The sequence below is a fragment of the Sarcophilus harrisii genome, chromosome 1, assembly GCF_902635505.1.
Source record: "Sarcophilus harrisii chromosome 1, mSarHar1.11, whole genome shotgun sequence".
Classification (NCBI taxonomy): Eukaryota; Metazoa; Chordata; class Mammalia; order Dasyuromorphia; family Dasyuridae; genus Sarcophilus; species Sarcophilus harrisii.
Window position 1 is genome coordinate 388,906,997 of NC_045426.1, and position 6,443 is coordinate 388,913,439.

General features: G+C 39.9%; 1 long non-coding RNA gene across 1 annotated transcript; it reads right to left on the reverse strand.

The window, feature by feature from the left end:
• Positions 1-1,549: 1,549 nt before the first annotated feature.
• Positions 1,550-6,222, reverse strand: LOC105749285. The gene is made up of 3 exons (XR_001120452.2): positions 5,897-6,222; positions 4,420-4,503; positions 1,550-2,482 (listed from the first exon to the last, which is right to left on the reverse strand). It is a non-coding gene; the product is annotated as an uncharacterized LOC105749285 (long non-coding RNA).
• Positions 6,223-6,443: the final 221 nt, after the last annotated feature.

Consider the following 6,443-nt stretch of genomic DNA (forward strand, 5'->3'; position numbering starts at 1 on the left):
CCCAAGAAGGGGGTTTGGAAGCTCGAATACTTTCTGGGTTAAAGTATCAGAATCATTATCAACATAAATAATAACAATCCTTGTGAAACTGTAGTCAACTGACACTGAGCTGCCTCTCGTTGACTCCTTATAATCTAGGCTCTATAAAATGAGTGCCTTCAGCTCCGCACTGGTGCCTCCCTGAGATGAATGAACACAGTTGTGTCTTTGGAATGGGAGGTAGTGAAGCTGCGGTTTTCCCCAAATTAGCGTAAACCTCCACATCAAAGACTGAAGACGTACTAGTTTAGAAATGAGCGGAGATTTATTTCCAGAGGTGGTTGTTATTATTGTTGTTGTTTTAAGATGAGAAGGGTGGGGGCAGCGAAATGATGATTTAATTTTCGTATCAATCTTGAACAAAACAAACAAACAACAACACAAACAATAAAAAAGAGAAGAAAGACGTGAGCTGCCAACCAAATGATAACCGTCATTTGTTTTCTCACTAACAAGCACTAAGGAGGAAAAAAAAGGATTTGGAAAATAAATCTTTATAAAAGCTGCTTTAACCGTATCCTCCAGATAGGAATGGGTAAGGAAGATCTATTATGCTGGCAAAATAGAAAAATCTCACAGATTAACCTCTCTCTCTCTCTCTCTCTCTCTCTCTCTCTCACACACACACACACACACACACACACACACACACACAAACCCAGCAACCAAACCTAATTTAAAATGAATATTCATCTATTTTGCTCATTGAAGATGCTTCGCTATTTCATTTGTTTCCTAGCCCCTAGACTCTCTTTATCTTTATTCTTTTTCCTTTCCCACCTCCCTCGCCCCAACATTCGTAATATGCACATACAACCATGTACTATATATTTAACATGCACAAATAGAGGTGTGTATCTTTGGAGCAATCACGATGAGAACTTGTAACCCAACATATATCTAAGTCAACTCCATTCTCAAATTGTGCTCTGCTAAGCATCTTATCCTTTCCATAGTTAGGTGACTTCTTTCAACATCTCTGTCATCTCCATTTGAAGATATTTTCAACGGTTTATCACTGCCATCTCCAGCCCTGCACATTTCCAGCAGGTTATCACAACTGCCAGTCCCCCCTCGCTGCTATGTTTTGCTGATTACCGTCAGTGCCCTCAGACTCTGGGTGCCGATTCCCAGCACTGCAATATCCATTCTTAGGACATCTGGAGCAGATCAAAATCATTGACTTCATTTCAAGTAGAGCCAGTGTTAGAGCCTCACTCAGCCTCTCTTTTCCCTCAGACCTTTTAGTCAATTCTTGCAGAACCAGCCTTTAGTTAAAATTCGGCCAAGCAGCGACCCCTATGTCTGGATTTGCATTTTTTATCGGCCCCTCTATCTAAAATGATTTGTTAATTTAAAAGGGGGGAGGGGGAAAAGAGAAGAAAAGGAAAGGGAAGGGAAGAGGAGAAGAAAGGAGTGAGAGAAGAGGAAAGGAGGAGGAGGAAAAGGAAAAGGAAGAGGAGGAAAAGGAAGAAGAAAAAGAGGAAGAAAGAGGAGGAGAAGGAGGAGGAGAAGGAGAGGGAGGAGGAGGAGGAGGAGGAGAAAAGAAAACCGTTTGGCTGTGGATTCAGCCTAGAGAACCTGGGAAGAACAATCTTATGCAAATTCCTGAGGATCGTGTTTTGTTTTTGTTTTTGTTTTTGTTTTGTTTTTGTTTGGGGGGAGGTGGGGCAGGGTGGGGGTGGAGCGTAGGGTTATTCAAGTGAAATTTATCTATTATCTGATCTTTGAATTCGAGGTGCTTGGCCATTTGGGTCAACTTATTTTAAGTACCGTACAATTTGTCTTAAACAATTACAGCAGGTATAGTCACATTAACGTCCATAGTTATACTCCATTTCTTTCTCCTAGAATTACTGTATTCATGAGCTCTCCCGTCAAAAGGTGACTGTACTTCATTCTGGTCTCAGCTCTTTTTTCAGTGTTCTTTCTTACTAATTGCTCTTGAGGTTAAAATGTTTTTGCTAATAAATTGGTATCCTGTTATTAGAATGGGGTGAGGGGATGGAGAAGAGGATTTGATCTAAGTTAAGAGGACATTCAACCAATGCAGACATTGGATGTCAAAAATAGTTAGTGGGATTTTTTTTTAACTCAAAGTTTAAAACAAAAGCAACAATATAGCAGAGGAACAAAGTTTTATATACCTTTTGGGGGACTTATTTTCCTTGTTAACACTAGGCCATTTAAAGTGTAATCTAAATAATTCATTCCCATTTAAACATTTTGCTTTAATAAGGGAGACATGGGAATTTGAAAGGGGAGGATACCAGTTACCTTCTTCTTGTACTTTTTTTTTTTTGAGTGGAAGAAGAAAATAGAAAATTCTCCAATATTTCTTGATTTTTTTTTCTTTTTTCCTCTCTCTCTTTCATTTAGTGGTGATCTTGATGGTAATTTTCCTGTCCAATTTGCTTGGTTGCCTAAGAACACATGCAGTTGTCTTTAAAAAAAAAAAAAAAAAGGAAAAGGAAAGGGAAAAGATAAATGATATAGATAATGATAGATGTAACCCCAGAATCTTCCACACCACTTATTAATTTATTAACTTATTAATTTAATCTCAAATTCATTTTCTTAGTCTAGAAGTCCAAAGAGCTCAATCTGCTTTTCCATATGGATGAAAAATTAAATATATTTGGAAAGTTTGGCCACTGGTGCTGTCTTCATGGGCTGCCATATCTCAGCCTACTGAATTAATGAATGATTTTAGTTTGGCTTGAAATTTAAGTTCATGTCCTTGCTAGCAAGCCATTCCCCTCATTTTCAAATTAAACTTATGTTTGATTCCTGATTCTCCTGTCTCTAGCTTGCTCTATTTGGCTCTGGCCATCCACATGTTAGAGGCTGGATAGATCTGGTTGACAGTTAAAAAAAAAAAAACACTTTCCAAATAGGAGTTAGAAAAGGTATACGTGATACAATTTTGAGCTTCCATTTGGACGTCATACCGTTATTGTTAATGTTATTAATGTTTTATTAGGTATTGATAATAATATCGAAGAAAAAAGCCACATGTCTTATCCTTTAATTGATATTTTCTAACCATAAGAGGAAGATATCCTTACTACCCAATTTTAAAATGTTAAATAATACAAAACCATTTGTATTCTAAAATGATTAGTAAGATGAATGACCAAGAAAAAAATGGAGTTGGGGGGACAATGGGTAGGAAAGAAGATTCTTCTTGACATTCTTCAATTGAGGATCCTTTCTGGTCCACATTCCACTTAGATTTTGAAGGTTTCAGTGCTGTGTTGGGTAGTTATTATATGAGTGGAGTGTGTGTGTGTGTTGTGCAAAACAATGTGTTTACCTCACCTTTAGTTATTTATCATCTGGTAATGGGACACGTCACTTTACTAAATCCATTAGTGATTTTTTTAGAACCTTTCTCCGTATTAATATTAGTCCCCTCTCCTTTTTTTGAGAAAAGAGTTGTCACTAATGGGGCTTTGATGGTCCAGAGAGAAATATGGGAAGGGATGGGTGTGAAAGAAGAGAAAGCATTTCTCTTTGGGATTGAGTGGGAGAATAGGTTTACTTCCCCTCTTGAGAACTATTCCGATTACAAGAAAGAATTTGTGTCAGTTTCAGGGGATTTCTGAAGATTGAAGGGAGGGGGGGGTAATAGATTAATTGGAACTATGAGAAAACAAAAACAATCCAGAAGAAGACACTCCTCAGATCAGAGAAATTAAAGCCCGATTATACCACTAGCAATTAGTAATTACTATTATGGACGTTATTATTGCTAATTACAGGAGGTGGATCCATGTATATCCTCCAGCCACAGAACAGGAATTGGGTGCTTTAATTATTCACCATAGAATCACCAATAAGCTGGAACAGACTACTTAGGTCTTTAAAATATAACTGCTCACAGTTGTTTTGGGAAATTAGCATGACTTGAAATTTACATCAAGATCTCGTTATTTAAATCTCGTCAGTCAAACAAAGATTGAATGAATTAGGAAATTCACCCTCAGAAACTGAAGATCATTTGTCCTGCCTTAAAAGTTAGTCTTCCTTTGAGAAAAACAATCATGCTAGATGCAGTTTTTTAGAAAGAATACAAAATAAAGGGACACGATTTTTCGGTTTGTTTCGGCTCACCTCACACTAGCACATGTAGTATAGACTAAAATGCCCTGGTGGTTGGGCAAAGGAGTGGATTCCTAATGATTGTGTCTTTTCTGCTCTTCTTGATAGAGGAGCAACTTGGTACAAGTTGCCAGAAACTAATGCAGGTGAGGAAACGGCCTGGGGCACCACATGGTATTAATTCAAATTTTGGACACTGTGTGCACACTCCCGGACGCAGGGGGGAAAGATAGTTAAACTAAAAAAAATCCCACAATGTTTTCAACTTAAACTTACGAAAGTATTGCAGCTGGTGAGGAATGCGAGGAAGCAGTCAAACGAGAATGGGAATGAATTCAGCTAGTTTTCTTCTCCCTTTAACTTTATCAATAGAAAGTCATAGTTATGAAGTGAAGTATATTTTTTCCCCCATTCCTCCGACCCCTCCCCAGGCCAGTTATTGACAAAAATAAGGATCTCCCCTCCTTTTTTCGAAAAAAAAATACCGTGCTCAAATGTAGTCCTTTCTATGACAATCAGAATTGTAAGGATTCTACGAAGCAGAAGGGGGGGGGGGGGGGGGGGGGGGGGGAGGGAGGGGGAGAGAGAGAGAGAGAGAGAGAGAGAGAGAGAGAGAGAGAGAGAGAGAGAGAGAGAGAGAGAGAATTGTCCGCACTTCTCTAGATCCGGTTCAACAGCTTGGAGCAAACCCCCAAAATTAGTTTCTCTGATGAAGCCAAGGTTGATCTAGTCAGTTCACTAGAGAGATGACAAAAAAGAAAGGAGTAAGGGGAGGAGGGAGAAACTCGAGAGAGTGGAAGGGGGAGGGGAAAGGACTAGGTAGGATTTCGAAGGGGAAGAAAAAGAGAGAACTTGAATAAAGAAGAGGATAAAAGAATGGAGTAAGATGAAAGAAAGAACCAAAAAAAAAAAAAAAAGAAGAGGAAAGAAGGCAAGAAGACTAGAGGATATTAGAGGAGACAGGAGGAGGAGAAAAGATGAAAGGAGAAAGGAGAGGAGAGAAAAGAAGAGAAGAGGAGAGAAGAGGAGAGGAGAGGAGAGGAAAGGAGAGCAGAGGAGAGGAAAGGAGAGGAGAGGAGAGGAGAGGAGAGGAGAGGAGAGGAGAGGAGAGGAGAGGAGAGGAGAGGAGAGAGAGAGAAGGTTCTGGTAGACTTCCTGAGTCTTGCAAGGCTTAGACTGGAAATTCCAAAACTTTGTTAAGCAGGCAAATTCATTTTTAAAATACCGAAAATAAAAGAGATAAATAATAGTCCCAGCTTTAACGAACACACAAGGCTGAAATCACAAACTCAAAAGAAAGGGGAAGGAAATCATACTGTTTTCTCCTATGTTGAAATTTTGTTTTCTCTACAAATAACAGGTTAAAAGGTAATTTAAGTATAAAAAGTATTCAATTTGAATTAGAAATTCCAGAAGCACTTTCAAAGTTTTGACAATTTGAAAAAAAACATTTCCTCATCCCAAACTACAGCAACTTGTTTATTTACAAGATTATCTATTAGTGATGTTTTGAATGTTATTGAAATGCTGCCGATTCTCACCCTGGTGTTTATCAGGGGATATCAATTTATTCGCACGATGATCGAGGTCTACGTATACTAAAGATTTCTGGGAAATGCCATAAGAAGAATTTTGTCTCTCTCTCTCTCTCTCTCTCTCTCTCTCTCTCTCTCTCTCTCTCTCTCTCTCTCTCCTCTCTCCTCTCCCCCCCCCCTTCCCCCCCCCCCCCCCTTTTTTGGTAGCAAGTTGTTACCAGTGAAGAGACTGTAAAGCCTCCTCTTCCTCCGACGACCATTCTCATTTGTTCCCGAGCCGATCGACGACAAGGGGGACTCAGTGTTAAAGGTGGAAAAAATAGCAGCACAGTTGTTTTTGTTTAAAGGGGACACACTAAGGCTGCAAAACAGCAAAACCCCAATGTTGGACAGCTGTAAAATCGTGTAGACAGGTTGTCATACAGCAGTGGGGGCTTTTCTGAAAGGAGCCCATTGCTAAACATTAGATACACACTCACAGTGGAAAGTGGCCCAGTCAGGGCTGTACACCACGTGTTTCACCCAGGGAGAAAGGAGGGAGGGGGGAAGAGGAGGAAAGGGAGGGTGAGAAAAGGGGGAGGAGGGGAGAGGAAGGGGGGGAGAGAGAGACAGAGGGAGAAAGAGACAGAGAGAAAGAGACGAAGAAAAGAAGGAGGAGGAGGAGGAAGTAAAGGAGGAGAAAGAGGAGGAGGAGGAGGAGGAAGAGGAGGAAGAGAAGTTAGAAGAGAAGGAGGAGGAGGAAGAAGAAGAAGAGGAGGAGGAGGA